This window comes from Atractosteus spatula, chromosome 5 (assembly GCF_055471065.1).
Source record: "Atractosteus spatula isolate fAtrSpa1 chromosome 5, fAtrSpa1.hap1, whole genome shotgun sequence".
Taxonomy (NCBI): Eukaryota; Metazoa; Chordata; class Actinopteri; order Semionotiformes; family Lepisosteidae; genus Atractosteus; species Atractosteus spatula.
The window spans coordinates 58943976-58962222 of NC_142710.1; positions in this window are offsets into that span (position 1 = coordinate 58943976).

Here is an 18247-nt window from a genome sequence, read left to right on the forward strand (position 1 = left end):
CTGGGAAATCACTGTACTGTAACTTTGTCATTGCTAAGATTGGGGGTAAGAAGAAAACAGCCATGTGATATCCAGCTTTGCTTTCAGTCCAAGATAACTGCAGCTTTGTATCTTAGAAACATATTATAGAAAATCCAGTGTTTAGTTATAGTGTCAATTTTAGTTTTCATTTGCGCATTTTGTCTTTGGAGCGTCTTGTTTTTTCTGTTCCACTTTTGTTACTTTAGTCTATGTGGGTATGCAGCAGTTTGGAAGATACAGTGCATGTTATTTTACCCATATTGGAAACCCTTACTGAAAAAAATGTACCCCAGACATACTCTAGGTGGCTTAATGATTTAATAATGGCACTAAGAGGCTCTGATTATTAACCTTCAAGATCCACCTATTAACACATATCCGCCTCCCATTTCATTTATGCATGGCAGTATTTTCCTTGCTTCATAAATTTGTTCTTGTCAGAAGAAGGAACCAGCTATTCTCCAAGGCCCCTTAGGAATATTCCTTTCCTTAGCTACTGTATCAGGCTACGCAGCAAATGCCTGTGCTGTAATTACCAGAGGAGGAATGCAAGCCAGCTGGAGAATTAATCAAAGATGATTGTGCCACAAGAGTACAAACATAACTAATGGCTCACAAAGAACAATCTCTACTCTTCAAAGATGGTAGAGCATGTAGCTGGAAGGAAAGTGGGGGGGTGGACAGCTTTTCCTTTCGGAGTACTGATCCCAGATGGCTGTGAGATATTTCCTGCTGGCTTTGTGGAGCCTTTCTCGTTGTCAGGCTTGAAGCCTTCACTGAAAGGTTACTGTGATTCACTCCTGAAGATGATAATTATCAGTGTGTTTCAGTGGCTCTGAAAGCTGGTTAAGAAACAAAACTATAACTCTGTGAGACCACAACCCTCGAAACTTACAGCATGTAGACAAAGCAAAGTGTGTACAGTACATACAGTAAAACCATGGATGACAGCAGTCAGAAACTCAAACAAAAGTTCAATTTCTGAAGGTGACAAATTTTTCACTATGTTATGGGCATATGCTATGATTAAGTCAGTTTTGAAAATGTAAATGTCAAGAACTAATATAAAAATATTAGAATTTTGCGTATTGCATTATTTCTTTCATCACCAATCTTTCCATTTCTTGAGGGACAGGCCAATTTAAATACCTGTGAAGCTTACTAATACTGGTAAATATATAAATAAATTGCTGTCCCGTGAGAAACTGATATACTGTTGATGAGAAACTGGGAGACATTCAGAAACCATTGGAATAGTTCTAGTTACCATTCTGTTTGCCAATCTACAGTATATATTCTTGGACCTCAGGTGTTTTCCATGATTGCACCAAGGAGAACCTTGCTGGAGTTTTCAAGATAATGAGAAAGCCAAGAAGACTATATTAATTTAGAATACTCATACATGGTGTGTGTTTATTTGTACAGTACTGTATGTGCATGGCTACAACAATATCTGTAGCATTATGTAATCCATGTTTGGTCTTCACCATTTCACTCCAGACCTCTATTTTAGTGGACTACAACAGCAGGGTAAATCTCAGAAGACACACTAAGAATAAAATTCCTGTTCTATCAAAATCCTATTTTTAGCTATTTCATATGTCTGGTGCATCACCAATAATAATGGGGGAAAGATTGTCTTTAACAAGGGAGCTCATTTATCAAGTCCCTGATAAAAGCATTGAGGCTTTTTTTGTTCTTGCAAGAAAAATTGCCCAGGCTAGCTTCTTGATGGATTTGATCATCCTCTTTACTAATCACATTTTTGGGAAGGTAGTAGAAATCACTCATAATCTATACCCAGTCTTATCTTCAGAGTCCTGATTGAAATCTCCATGTTATGTTTCTTTGAACAGGCCAGTGACTTTAGTTTCCACAGGTTACTCTCGTGACCAAGAACTGAGGGCAGTCAGCAAGATTTGTTTTGCTTAGCTCTCAGCTGTAGGTTGGTTGGGTGTATAACCTGTTTATAAAAGTCATATTAAGCTTCCGAATAATACCACTGGTGGGCAAATTTTAGATTAGAATATCTTTCCTATTGTGAAACCAGAATAACAAAACTGAATGTTTTTAGGCCTTGTAGCTTCAAAGACCATAATAACACTGGATCATAATTGCCATCCTGTAATTCATTAAATATTGGGGATATTGCCAGAAACTTACTGTAGGCCTACAGTGATTGGCTGGTGTCATGGATCTGTAACAAAGCTCCAGTGAGCCTGGAGATTAATATAGAGTACATGCACAGCCTTTTCCCTAAGATTCCTTACATTTCCTGGTGTGAACAGGTGGATTTAAAGGTAAATGTGTGTAATTCACTTCTCTGATGTGGAGCTATAGTCTGTCTTGAAGAATAAAAAGACGTGATGACAAATGTGGTGGGATGACTTGGGTGAAGAACAATAATTAAGGATCTTAAAGTACAGCCGAGGGTGGCATGGTGGTGCAGTGGTTAGCGCTGGGTCCAAATCCTGGGGTGCTATCTGTGTGAAGTTTGTATTGTATGCTGTTCTCCCTGTGTTCATGTGGGTTTCCTCACATGAATAGATACAGTATGCTGGTAGGTTAATTGGCTTCTGGGAAAATTGACCCTAGGTATGTGTTTGTGTGTGTTTGTGTCTGTGCCCTGTGATAGACTGGTGTCCCATCCAGGGTGTATCCTGCCTTGGTACCTTTTGCTTCCCTATACAGTATACTGTAGGTTAAGCTTCCCTGTGACACTGTATTGCATAAAACGGTGAGAAAATGGATGGATAGAAAGTACAGCCGACACATTTATGACTTGCTTTAGAAGTCTAAAGTTAACACATGATAGTCTCAAGCATCTAAATGAACAGTCTTCAACTTTTATCCCTGAGAGCCCTAATCTATAAGTTTAGTAACAAAGTCATTCATTTCTAAAGATTCTGATGACCTGTTAGGTATTCATAAATTAAGGAAATAGTATGGTCAGTTAGGGTACTCTGGATGTTCTGTTAGGGTAGGAGATTTGTTATAAATAACCTATTATAAAATTCATTTAACTCACCAGTAGTTGATTATACAGTACTTACATTTTTCTAGTCCTTTAGGATCTAGCTATGTAATACAGTAGTTTTCTACAAAACCTGCTGCTTTCTACAAAACCTTACTCTGGAAACAGGCCTGGAGATCCCTGACCTAAATAATTCACATCAAGCGAAACAGTGTTTTGTTTTAAAAAGAAAAAGTCTATTTTTTTTTACTCCCAAACAAATGGATTTGTAAATTATTTATTTTCACAGGTGCTGTTTTTTGGCATTGCTGCATAACTAAAGTAAAGTGACATCTTTGCACAATATTAAATGACACAACTGATGTGATTTTGAAATCACAATGTAGTATTTGCGCCTTTGTTTCTCTGTTCCTTTTCGAATGATTTCAGAATACAAAAGTACCTTAGTTCATTACTTGGAGATTTGGAGTTTCTTCATGATTGACCTCATTATTTGTGTCTTCATAAAAATGTGTATATTATGCATGCAGCAGTAAGACTGAAGCACTAGAATAAGTGAATGTAATTGGATTAGCATGATACGAAGAGAAAGCAGAACAATACTATAATGACAAATGTGGTTTAGTAGGACTAAAGGCTGCCAGGTTCTATATCTTCTCATATAAGATTTAAGAAGGAAGGTGGTGCTGTTATTAAACTATAAAATGTAAAGGACTGTCTGCTGTTAGGCTTAATTTCTTGAAAATTGTCAATGATTTATATGGGATAAGGAATGTGATTTTTTAAGACAACTACTTCTTTCAGCAGCTGCTGTAGTTAACATGGTTTATCTTTTTCCACATGTGTACAAAATTCATTTCAAGTCATGCTTTGGGATTGCTGAGCATAATGTTTACAACATTATTTCCATGAACTTCACTGAAGTAAAGGGATACATTCTTTAGATTTACTGTATTGGCTGTGGCTGGTTAATACTGTATACACCATACAAAGCACCCATGTCTTAACAGTCCTGCACTAGAAACCCAACACGCCAGAGAGGAAAAAGCTTCAATAAAAATGTTCTTTAATTAAAAAAAATGTATCTTTTCTGCAGCTGTTATTAGTATCATGGGCATATTGTGTGATGTGGCTAGACAAATCTGTGAAAACAAAAAAAAATCATAAATGTTGTATGAGGTCTTACCTAAAATCACACATATATATTTTATGTACAGTATATTTTACTCCTTTGGATAATTTGATTGGATCATGACACCACAGAGAAAGAATCTGGGTCATAAAGTGCCTTGGTATTCTTAAATTGAATCTTGATGAGTTTTCGCAATTAGTCATATTCCTCACAATCCACTCGCTATAATGCAGCGCTCTTTGAGGCTTAGAACCTCAGAATCCACTAACTGGATTTTGGCTCAATAAGTTTAAGAAAACTACAGTATTTTGTTTAAATTTTGTTAGAAAACTATTTTGTTTTAATTTTGTTTGGTAGTTCTGTACTTTGCATTCAGAATACAATTATGAATACATGCATTTTAATTCAGTTTTTCCTTCTTTCTTTCTGGCTGAAGGCCTTGCATTTGCTCCTTGACAATATGTCATTGTGGCATTGTCACAAGTAGTAGACATCTGTAAAAAAAAAGTCCATGTGTATTTATTTTGCTGTACTTTGTCTTCAATAGAGTCCAGCAATATATAGCCAGCAAACACCGTCAAGCACTTTTTCTGTTCTCCCTGTGTTCATGTGGGTTTTTGCTGGGTCCTCTGGTTTCCTCCCACAATCCAAAGACATACTGCCATACTGGTATGTTATTAGACCCTGATTGCCCATGGCTTGCCAGTATAAGCTCTGACTCCCCCATGACCCTGTATTGCGTAAGCAGTTAGAAAATAGATGGATGATTGATAAGTGATTGTATTTTTAGATACAGTGATTGTATTTACCACCATGCATGGAAATTTAGCAGTATTGTTCTGATGAGTTGGTACTTTTTTGCTTCCTGAACCAAGTAAAAGCACGTAATATTCTCAAGTGAGAAACAATAATGGGGATTAGTATCTTATTTGTATAGTAAAATATTAAAATGCACAGAAAATAAATAAATAAAGTTGAATTAAGCATGGAGTTAATCATGGAAAAGAGAAGCTCTTATATTAAACACGTCAAATAGATTGTGATTTAACATTTGTGATAATATATAGAAACCTTGCTGTGTTTTAATAACAGTACAAGTTTGTCATTCAAACCTCTCAATGTAATTTCGTGATGACTGTGAAAAAGGAAAGCCTGAGCTGAAATAGCTTATCTTTATTTTTTATTTCATTCTTTCTTATTTAGTTCCCCAATACAGTAGCTTGAAGAGGAAAATAAGCTGTGGACTCGCATAGCTAGGATTAATTATTAATTGCTCAGCATTGTAATACACAATTTAACAAGAAAAATCTGCTAGCTTCAGTAAGCTGTGCCCCTAAGCTTAGAGTGCATGCATGAAAAAGAGTAAAGTTCTTTTTTAATTTAGGATGGGAGGATGTTTTACTGATAGAGGGAAGTGAAAGTGTTTGGCAGTTGATAAGAGGAAATGAATCATTCCGAAGACACATCAAACAATGTTTTCTGGGGCTTGTGCCAAGTCACTTGATGTAACTCTTGTAGTTTTTGCGATAAAAATTGATGGGCTAGCCAAAAATAAAGATGAAGAAGCTTTGTGCCTTTTGTGTAGATCGTATTATTCAATAGGCCATTTTTATTAGGATCCATAATGTGGGGGAATCAAAGTACCTTTTTTGGCATTATGATGACAACAGGAAAAAATTGCCATCATTAAAATATCATGGAGCAAGCAATATAGTGGATTAGGTTATTCAGGCACGCAGTATTTTTTAAGAACATTATCAGTGACTGTCTCTGATAACATATGCTTCTGTGTGCTTGCGTACAAAACTGCTAATGATTTCTCCTACACTTGCCTCCTTGGCAGAATATCTGAAACCTCCAGAGCTTATCATTCTCTTTTATACCATACCAACAGGTCCTGTGTCTGCTGTTATGAAATAGCGTGGTGAGGGGTTTGTTCATATTTTACAACTTATATTTTAAAATAGTAACGTTGTGGAGAACGACTTGAGAATAACAGCTGTTAATTTATTGAGAATCCCCTATATTTGTCTTTGTGTGTTTTGAGGAAAAAAAGTATAATATACAGTACAGGAGCTAAAAAGAACTTTCATTGCAAGTAACAAATCTTATGTTGGTTATGCATGAAAACCTTAAAAAAGGACCTGAGGACCTTATACAGAGTGTTCCCAAAACTCTGACAGTTAAGAGTACTGTATATGAGAAAGATAATACAAAGTTAAAAATACTAGACTTAACATTCTAACTAGAACAATTTTGATTTCTTTCTCCCTAAAATTAATCTGTAGTATACTAGCCATTTTTTTCAGAAATGCAAACTGTTCAGTAATCTATTTATAAATCAGTAGCAAATGGTACTGATACCTGTATGTTTATTAATTGCAAGAATTACTGTAGTTACAACTACTGGAATTCTTGGAATCTCCAAGCTATTGTTGGTTTGAGACATAAAAGGACAGAAATACTACAGGTCTGTATTAATATTATTTTTGTAGAAACAGTATTTTCTCTACTGGGTTATTCATTACAGAATATGATGCTTATAGTTACAGTAACACTACAGTTAATGTTGAATTGCCTTCAACAGTGGAATATTTTTATTACAGTATATTGGTGTGGTAGAAATTTGTTAAATTCTGCTTCTGTGAAACAGTTTTCTCAAATAGTCAATAGTAAACAGTGGTTTATTATAGATCAGGTGGGTAGCTGCGTCAGCATGCATAGGCTGCATAATAGTAATAGGTTTATTCCATGCTGAAAAGAGAAGAAAGAATACACAACGTTTCGGCCGTGAAGCCTTCTTCAGGTGTGAGAAAGACACCAGGCAGTAAGCAAAGGTAATGTAGTGGGAGAACAAAGGCTGGGAGAGAGGAGGAGCGAGAGGTGGGAGCAGAGGACAGAAGAAAGAGAGTAGTTCAGGTGGGTAGCTGCGTCAGCATGCGTAGGCTGCAAAGGAACAAGTAATAGGTTTATTCCATGCTGAAAAAAAGAAGAAAGAGAACACAACGTTTCGGCCGTGGAGCCTTCTTCAGGTGTGAGAGAGACAGGGCAGTAGGCAAAGATAAAGTAGCGGGAGAACAAAGGTTGGGAGGGAGGAGGAGTGAGAGGCGGGAGCAGGGGACAGAAAGAGAGGCCAATCAAGAGGTGTGAAGTCAGAATGGGTGCAGAGAGGTGTGAAATGTGTTAGGGTGGTGCTTCCTTACCACCCTAACACACTTCCTATCCCCAGGACCATTAACCACAACTTTTCCATCCTACAGGATGATCCCTCCATTGGGGCCCTCTTTTCTGATCGCCCTATCATCTCATATAGCCGACCACCTAATCTGCGTAACTTCCTTGTTCACAGCTCCCTTGACCGCCCTCAACAACCATCCACACCAGGCACTTTCCCTTGCAACAGAGCTCGCTGTATCACCTGCAAATACACAGCCACCACCACACTCATTCAAGGCCCCTCAGGACAATTCCGGATCACCCAGACAGCATCTTGTACCTCCAGCAACCTTATTTACTGTATCTCTTGCAGTAAATGCCCAGCCATCTACATTGGAGAAACAGGAAGGAGACTCGGAGACCGTTTCAGAGAACACGTCAGGGCTGTAAAGATTAAAGATCTCTCCAAGCCCATTGTTTCTCATTTCACCTCTGACGGCCACGACCACTCTAATCTCTCCGTCTGTGTTCTCAAAGACGGTTTTCCAAACTCATACATCAGAAAGACCACCGAAACTAAAATTATTCTGCAGCTAGGATCACACCTTCTCCCTTCCCTTAACGACAGACTACTGTTCTTTTAAATTTTCTCCATTCATTGGAAGTTTCATTTCACACCTCTCTGCACCCATTCTGACTTCACACCTCTTGATTGGCCTCTCTTTCTGTCCCCTGCTCCCGCCTCTCACTCCTCCTCCCTCCCAACCTTTGTTCTCCCGCTACTTTACCTTTGCCTACTGCCCTGTCTCTCTCACACCTGAAGAAGGCTCCACGGCCGAAACGTTGTGTTCTCTTTCTTCTTTTTTTCAGCATGGAATAAACCTATTACTTGTTCCAGAAGAAAGAGAGGCCAATCAAGAGGTGTGAAGTCTGAATAGGTGTAGAGAGGTGTGAAATGAAACCTCCAATGAATGGAGAAAATTTAGAAGAAAAGTAGTCTGTCGTTAAGAGAAGGGGGAAAGTGTGATCCTTCTGGATCAGTTTATTATTATTATTAGAAGTTTATTATTATTATGGTTTATTATTACCATAGTTTCTTCTGAGCATTGTACAGTAAACCTTTTTTTCCTTAGCATGTCTGTCAGCAGACCACAGAAAAAGAAAATTATCAGTATAGTTTCATATGTTTTGGGCAATTCTTGCAGGATTATTACTACCAAGATGACTGCCACTAATCATCCTGTGGAAATGAATGCTAAGAACGAACACTGGTGGCAGCAGCCCTTACCAGGAAAATCTGATTGTAAATGAATATATTAATCCTATTGTTTTTTAAGGCTACAGAGTACCTCAATATAGTATTCTGGTTTAAACTGTAGTTTTAATACTTTTTTCATCTGAGTTCACCTAGATTAGAGCTAGCAATCCCCAAACATAAGACCCTTGGGTTTTCCAAGCTTTTATTCACCAGTCCTTCTGTCCAACCATTTTCTAATGGCTTTATCCAATTCAGGGTTGCGGGGGAGCCGGAGCCTGTCCTGGCAAGCAACAGACAAAAGGCAGAACACCCTGGATGGGACACCAGTCCATTTTAGGGAACACCCACACCTCACACCCTCACACCTAGGGCCAATTTTCCCAGAGTCCAATTAACCTACCAGTATATCTGTGGCTGCTGCTGTCCCTTAAAAAAATAAGGCCTGTGGGACGCGAGGAACAATCTCATCCGGCACAACATCAAGTGGGGAGCGAGGGAGCTGGAGGAGAGGATCCTGGCGGACCTCAGGAGGAGGATGAAGCGCGACGTCGCCAAATGGGGTTTCCTCATGGCGAGGGAACGCTGGAAAGGACTTTGGGCCCTATACAGGGATTAAGGGACAATAGCAATTGGTAGGGTTTGGAGGGACTCTCTTAATTGCGCAAATCCGCCCCCACTTGCAATGATTGATAACGGACAATCACCGCCGTTCCGCCGTTGTTTTTATTACGTGGAGTGTTAATATGTGTGAGATGTTTCTTTTTGAGATGTTTTTTTTCGCGGAATAAAGTATATTTTGTAGAAAAAAAATATCTGTGGACTGTGGGAGGAAACTGGAGCACCTGGAGGAAACAGAAAGAACATTCAAACTCCACACAGATAGAGCTGTACAGTAGGAATTGACCCGAGCCTCAGCCTTGTAAGGGCTGCAATACTAACTACTGTCACCTTGCCACACTTATTCCAGTGTTTCTGGGAAAACCACTTAAGTGCCCTACTTTTACAAAAAAACAAACTTTTAGTGAAATATTGGATTGGATTTATTACCATTTTAAAAATATACAATAAGTTAAAATGCACACAAACTGCAAAGTGGATTTATAGAGGCTTTTCCATTACTGAGACGAAAATGGACCAAAAAGCCTTTTTACCTCCTCATCCTGCTATCACTTTTGCTGTGTAATGGTAACATATAGAGAGCTTTTTTGTGAAGGAATTAATGTCTGGTGTCACTTTCTCTTCATTAAGTTGTGTGATAATGTAGTGCAGAGCCATTTTCCACTTATGATCCATCGCTGTTTTGTATCGGCATCAGGTGCTGAAACTGAAAACTCAACCTTTGACATACAGTATGCAGCTCATTCAAACAGTTGATAAGCCAGACTAAAAGAATTACAATGTCAATTTGCAGAATTTTTTATTTTCCAAAAATGCTTAGAAAAACATGCATATACTTCATAAGGCATGAGCCGTTTGTGTGGTATGACAGAGTATCAAAGACTAATGACTCATTTACTATAGCAATTACGTTGTTGGAACTTTCGTCTTCATGTCAGAGTGTAATGATAAAAAAATAATGAAGGTACTTAAAAAATGAGAATAATTGCATTAAGTGACAGGTGTTTTGTCTTTGATTTGTAACTGTGCCTATGTGCATATTTTTCAGCCTTACTACAGTGATGAACAATAGTATTAAATAAGGAAAAGGAGCAAAGTACTGTAAGTTTTGTTTTGTTTGTGCAGAATCCCTGCAGTGCAGTGAATGAGTCATGATCAATCACAGGTTGTTATTTTTGTGTAGTCTTCCATTGCTGCAAAAGAAATAGAGTGTGATGTATTAATGTGGAACTAACTTTCCTGGTGTACTGTAATTTAATATAATTTTGTACTTTTTAGGTTTTTTCTATACATACAAATGGCACAGCACTATTCATTTATTATTTGTGAATATGAGAGAATAGTCTTAAAATGACTTAGTGTTTATTTAAAGAGTGAATACCTTCAGCACATTAAAAAACCATATTCACTAAAGGGTGGGCATTGGTCAGTTCAAAAGTAATTTGCAAGACTCCAGTATCTCCACCTGGCCTGAAACATCTACCAATGCCGTAAAGATTTGATATGGGAGTCATAATAATAAATGCCAGGTATTTTATTCTTGTTGCACCCCGAGTCCTGTGCTCAGTCATCGGGTTTCTTACCTTGAGATTCTTGCTTATTCCTTGCTGCTCTTCGTCGTTCTCTTAGTCTCTAGCTTGCTTCCCAGCTTTGCGTTGTTGTACACCGACCCTCTCTTGTGCTCACAACCTTGTTCCCAGATTCCCCTCAGCTCCCCGTCTGCTTGGCTTCAGACCCTGCTTCAGCTGTATCTCCTGGACTTGTCCTTTGTCACAGACTGAATTCCATCTTGCCTCCGCTCTCAGTGCAATACATTCACTTTTGCTTTTGCTGACTTCCTAGAGCCTAACGAGTGGATTCACTCTCCTGTTCTGCGACTGCTTCACTCTTCAGGTCAGGTCATTATAACATGAGGCTATAATGTGCTCGATATACAACATTTTAATTCAGGTAGGTAGTGTTGTAGTGTTGTGCTATCACATACTGTCTATAATACAGCAAAACAAAACAGATCATGTTTTGTAGCAATGTAGTCAGTTGCTTAACTAATGTATTAGAGATATTAGCGTAAGATAATAAGAGCACTATATTGGCTATATACTATTTCTTGTATTAGGAATTTGTCTTTTCTTATACCCCAGCTTGCTCTCCATGAGACACACAGACAGGGAGAGAAACTTGGGATCAGAGGGCAGGGCCAGCCATTTATGCAGCGCCTCTGGAGCACTTAGAGTTAAGGGCCTTGCTCAGGGGCCCAATGGAGAAGGATTCCTCTGCCAGCCGCAGGATTCGAACCAGCAACCTTCCAGCCATAGGCGCATGATATGGTATATTTAAGTTATAGAAAGGAAATGCATATCAATTGAGAACTGGTTCATGGATTGAAAACAGATGACAGAAAATGATAAAAAGAGTATAGATAATGGGTGAATGCCCAAATTGGACTGATGTAATTTGAGGAGTAACACATGGATCTCTGTTAGGACCACAGGTTATCTTAATTTACTTAATCTTTAGGTTCTGGTATGGTTAATAAACTAGTTAAGTTCAAAGACCATACCAAAATAGGAAGATCAGCAAATATTGTAGATGCTGAAACAGAATTCTTAATGCTATAAGATAATAATCATGCTAATATAATAAAGCTAATAAGATTAAATGTCTTTGCCCAAGCAGCTGTTCAGAATTAGCCCTAATAGACTTGGGTAGCTTGAGCTTGGCTCTCTTCTGAAGTATAATTATAACTCCATTCCTTTAATATATATTTTTGCTAGCTCATTTAAACTAGATAAGACAACATTTATTATAGCCTTTGCTCGAAGATATGCTGTCGTGAATTACAAACAAGGTAGAGAAAAGTTGTGTCAAGAGAAATAACAAAAATAAATATAAATAATGATTTACTGTATAACACACATATTAACACATTTCATCAAAAGCTAGGCGCCCCAAGCCCTGTTACCCCTTTTTATTACCCTGTCCCCGCACCGGATCCCACTCCCATTTTTAACTTTTGTCGTGTCTGCCGAGGATGGATTACCCAGTTCTGGACTTTGGCTCCCACTCTGGATTTCCCTACGGACTCCCCTTGGAGTTTCGCCTGGACCACGCCCATCCCCCCCTCCCCCCCGAGCACCAGCGCACTGCCGAAATGCCCCCTGTTCGTCTAGCAGCCCTGTTCCTAGTCTTCTCTCCCCCGTGTTTGTTTCGCTCCCTTCTGGATTCTTCCGTCTGCGTAGGGTCCTGATTAATGCTTCGTGACACGTATGATATGAAAAATCTTTATTAACAGGCTAGAAGTTTATACAGATTAATATATCGTCTATCTTGTGTATGAGTGTTCAGACAGTTAGAATTGCTACAGGTAAAAACCTTTTAAAGCAGTGTTTGTAATAGACATATAATTTAATACATTTTAACAAAAGAACAAAAATGCAAATTATTTTTTAAATGTAATGCAACCCTTTGTAGCCTATAGGTATATCCTACAACCCATAGAGATGGGTGAAGTTAAAACAAAATCATACAGGTATATATTTACTGTATCCATAACCTTTCTCAGTATTATTTGTGTAAACAGCTTGAAAACTCCAAAATGGATGAAATACGGTATCTGTGCAATGGGAACAGTTGTTAAGGGTTTTGAAACATGAACTGAACGATCAGGAGAGCACTTAATGAAAGCATTTTTGCATTTATCACTAAATATCCCACACTGTAAAATATTTACAGTACATACATTCAGTACATTGGTTATTCTCAGTTTCAGTCCATTTTGTTTTATGGGATGATGTGTATGAATATGAATAATTGTATAAATAAAATAATAAAGGACAACACAGCAACTTAAATTTATCTACTCAAAGTCTGTCATTTAAAAAAAAAACATGAAACGTATACTGTATAGTGTTTCTCTAGATAAGAAGAAACCTTTAGAATTGTAAACTGCTGTGGAATATTTTTTTTATTTAATCCTTTGGAGTACACTTTATCTTTCAAGTAAATCACGTTAATGTTAAAAGGGGTAATCTGATGATGAAGAAAGTAATAACAGATTTATGAAGCACTGCACTTTGTACGTGTAGGCACACTCTAGTAGTTTTAATATTATGTAATTGCAGTGCCTAGAGACAGCCAAAGTGTAGCATTACATGTAACTTACTGTACACAGTATACAAAGTAGTACTGCAAGCACTGAGAATCAAATGTCCTAGGGCTTCCCAGTTTATTAAAGGTATTTAAAATTTCAAATGAAAGTGGTTCAGACATTCGTTCAATTTCACATCAGATTACAGAATAATTATTATGCCAGTGGGAATTTGGTAAGACAGTTTCATCATTGTTTGATGTATATCAGGCAATATGTTACATTAAAGTCCATTATTTGATTTACTGGCTGTCCACAATGTAACTGTAGACAAAATTGGAGACATGATGTAATTTAATGTTTGAAGACAGATGTCAAATTGTTTGTTGAACTAAAGGAGGTTATTCTCTCATGTGGTGCTATATATATCAAACCTTAAATTGCATTTTCTTTTTACACAGAGTTGTTAATTTGGAAACATTTCCAGTACTGTTATATCTGAACTACGCATTATATTAATTGACAAAATACAACAAATGTCTCCCTTTTCAGACCTGAAATAGGTCAAGGACAAACATTTACAGGAACAGATTTAATGTACACATAAGAGCTAAAATGTAGCACCTGAAGTTTAAAGAACTGCATTTGTTCCATTCATGCAAATTCAGTAGATAGGACATTTTACCAGTTATCATAAGTACGTACCTATAGGCCCAACAGTGCAATCTTAAATTTTATCTAAAATACAGTGTGTCAGTTGTATTTGTTTAAATTCAAAATGTAGACATAGGTTATACATTTTTTAAATGCAGTTGTTCAGAGTTTATTGTGAAACTGCTGTTTAGATACAATTAATATTTTGTAATACCACATCAACAAATTGTCACAAATGCATGATACTTACTGACAACTGTGTATATTGCATTCTATCACACTTTTCATCCTAAAGTTTATTACATATAGAAGGAGGGCTACCCATATCATCTAGCACTGAAATGTAACTGAATGATGTGTAGCTGTATTTGTGCAACTGTAGCGCTATTACACAGCAGCCCAGGTGGACAAGTGGAAAACTGAATTAAGGAGGAACTTTGGTGAGGCTGGATTGTGTGAGCCCCAACTGGAATTTGATTTGGTTTAACAGCTCATCCAAAGGACAGCAACCCCTAAGCACCGTGTCCCCATTCACAGTGATGGGGCGTTAGGTTGTAAATTTAGGTCTAGAGGAAAGAGCTCCACCTTCTTCTCCACCAACTCCTATTCCACTAGGCTACAAGGTGGTGATGCTGCTTAATTTGATAGAGGAAGTTTGGCTTGTATCTCGAAGCAGTGAATGACTTGTGTTCCCCTGTGAAAGAGTTAAAAGTGATTTACTTTTTGTTTATGTTCCAAAATGTGAAAATTCATGCTGTATATGTGGCATTCCAATGTTAAATAAATAATGACTCTTTTGTTTAGGGGTAGAGCTGATAGAGAAGGCAGATTAAATCTGATCATGTGTGTGCGTTCCAGATTTGTAGGAATTAGTAGACAAGAAATGGTACAATTTTGGCAGCTCTCCAGGGAAGCCGACATACATTTGAAAATGAGGTACAGAAGGGGGGGTTTGAAATATTTTAAGGCTTTGTCCTAAAACTGCTCACAAAGCATTGTGCGTTGTGGCCAACAAGGTTACTTGTTGGTAGTTTGATAACAGGCAGAATTTAAACATCGTAGGAAGAGCATTGTTTTAGACTGCTCGAGACATTTGGTGAAGGCTGATAACACCGGTGGTCTTCTGTATTTACGTTAGCTGCAACTCATTATTTAGGATCATGATGCTGGCCTTGCTGCAGTCAGTCTCTGATGACATTACTGTATATTTGTTAAGTCCTTGATGACAGTCAAGGTCACAGTGATATAAAAAGTGCACCTCTCACAAAATACGTACTCCCCTTAATAAAATAAAGAATTCCAGCAATATTTGTGGGCTATCAAAAGGAACAGGTTCGGGATGGCTGTGAATGATCCTGAGTCAATACAAATTGTACAGATTAATACCTCTGGGCTCCCTGTGACTTCAGCATAACATTTATCTTTTAACATTTGTCCAGTCATGCTAGTCCCTGGGCATACACACTGACTGACCACTTTTCTTTTTTCACGTTCTGCACAGCCCTACTGCATATACCACAGTCCTCTGTAGGATGTTAAGCTGGGAATTATCTTCCTGCACACATTTGACCTAGTTAAAACCTCTTTTAATATAAACAGTTCTTGTTCGATTCTTATTTCAGTACACGGCACCTATGAAAACCCAGGAAAAAAAGCAATTAATTTTGTCAGGGGACTGTGGGAGGAAAAATCCTTCAAGATTGGATTCGAGAAGGTCACAAAGAAGGGTCCTGATTCTGAGAGTTAATGTAAGCAATCTGTCAAAGCAAAAAAAGAAAAGAAAAATAATCCTATACTACATCATAATGTGCTTAATTGTAGGTTAGATCCATAACTCTGAAGAATCTGAGCTTTCTGCATCTGAGCTTTTCATACTTTGAAAGCAATCAACTTTCACCTCAGCTCAAACAATTGAAAGTTTTTCAGCCAGCACCTTTGTTATTTAAACCTTACGCTCTTAAAATTGTCTTCTGTAAAAGTGAACATCTGGTAAGAGAAACAGATAAGTTCCTGTCACTATACAGGAAAAATAAACAGCACAGATTTATGCATTTCTGTTAAATCCCAATGCAAATTGCTTTTGTTTGTGTTTCACAAACTGTTTACTTTGTCACTGATCTCATCAGATAAAAAAAAAATAATAAAGGTGAATGGTAAAAAGGATAAATATCCTAAATAATTCTCAAATTAATTGTCTTATAATTCAGCAGAAAGCAATCCTATCCTAAAAACATCGGTCGTTTAGAATGCTAAATAGACTCTCAGATGTACATATACATTCCAAAGCAAACACATTCAGTTCTAGCTTGATGTAGTGTAATACATAGTAACAAGTGGATAGTCCATGTGGGCATTTACTCACTCACAAACTTTAATCACAAACTGCCCTTTCTTGACCCCTCACAGGAAGAAAATTATAGCTTCAGACATTATAAATACACTCAGTGTTGCATTTTACACTGCCCTGCCATGCTGCTGTGATGATTGCATGTCAGTCTGTTAACCAGATAGTTTTCTGTGTTCTTTCTCTCTTCTCCAGTGTCTGCTTTTAACTATGAGCACAGCAATCAAAATGTTTTGCAGCTGATTTGTGAGTGAGAATTTACAGGATAAGCATTAGAGAAAATCGTTGTCATTTACAGTTAAAAGTCCTTGAACTGAAAGTTGAAAGTCCTACATTTGGTGCATATACAGTTCCAGCACCAACATACCTGGCACACCATTCATTATTCAACTAAACTGTTAATTTGAACAAGAAAATCTAAGTAAAGTAATAGTAGAATAAGGACAACAATAACAACAAGAGACAATATGGTAACTAATATCGACTTACATTCCATTCATGTCTAAATTACATGTTATGCTTTTTCTAAAATACGTACTGATCCTTAATTAATCCACCAGAGAAATAAAATCTTAATAAAAACATGAATGCTTGAGGTTTCTAACATGATAAAAATCACTGCTCAGCCTGTGGTAAAAAGAAGTCAAATTTGAGCCCCACTGAACAAATCAGTAACATTGATTAGGTGTTCACTTGGTCTGATTAATGACATTATTAGTGAACACATGAGTATTAACAAATGTTATGAGTATTGTGGTCATAAAGTCAAATGGTCAAATGTTTATCTGAACTGATGCAAGTATAATAAACACTCTACTGTAATTTTGGGATTTTCATCATGTACTGTATATCATCATTAATATAGTATAGGGTAGGATACCTTTGTTAACTATTTGTTAACAATAGTTGTTTTGTAAATAACATTTTTTTCAAAACCTAAGTGTTTGTCTTATTATTTAAATACCTTTATCCAGCTTACTATATACTGTATGAATATGGATTCGGTCTTAAAGAAAGTTACTTTTAGTAAGTAATCGTTTTCAGTTACAAGTTAATTGTGCACATGAGTCTGTGTACAGTACAGTATGTCATTGTCAGTGTGTGTCCTGCAATGGACTGGTTTCCCCTCTAGCATCCCAGCAAGGCATCCTGCCTTGTGCCCATTGCTTGCTGGGATAGGTTCCTCCATGTCTTGTATTGGATAAAGTGGTTAGGTTGGATGGATGGAAAAAGTTCGGTGAAATTACTTACAAGAGGTCATGTATTACAGTGCTATACATACAGTAGTAACTATTTACAATGTATAGATAACTGTAATGTTTTCAAATTGTATTTGTTTTACTTATGTTTTTTTTAACGTACAAAGGTTATCAGGAAAAAAAAGAGTTGCCAGTCATCTCAAAACCTCAGGTATTACAAATATAATGAGTATAAAGTCTGTTATGTATCATTATTTTGCTAAATTACAGAGGGTATAATGTGTAAAGTCATTCTCATTAGGTTCTAGAAATAATCCACCTCTCCCAGTATCTCTGAAACACTTCCTTCAGGAGTCTTAACTGAAAGGTTAATTTTTCCCTGACTTCTTTTTCATTTAAAAAAGAAATCCCTGCTAAAATTAATGTGAAACTGAAATGGATTATTACACTAGGTAAGAACAAGACCATACGTTAATAGAATAACTAATGATTGGATAAAGATAAGTTGGAAGTGTAACACAGGACACTAGGCAAAATGAAACAGCAAGAAATAAAACAGTAGATACTGTAGATAGTGCAGAGAAGTACTCACAGCTGGCCTCTGCGAATTATTTAGAAGGACGGAATGAGTGATTAGACTAGCTCTATATGCAGTACAGATAGAGGTGGGTTTCCACCTAACTGATATGGATAGTACAATTACTGTATGAACCTTGTGAGAAGGACTCGACCCCCTTATAATAATGATTCCATGCTTGCTCATGTTGCTACCGGAGGACCTAAGGTTGAATTGCTAGTTTTGAT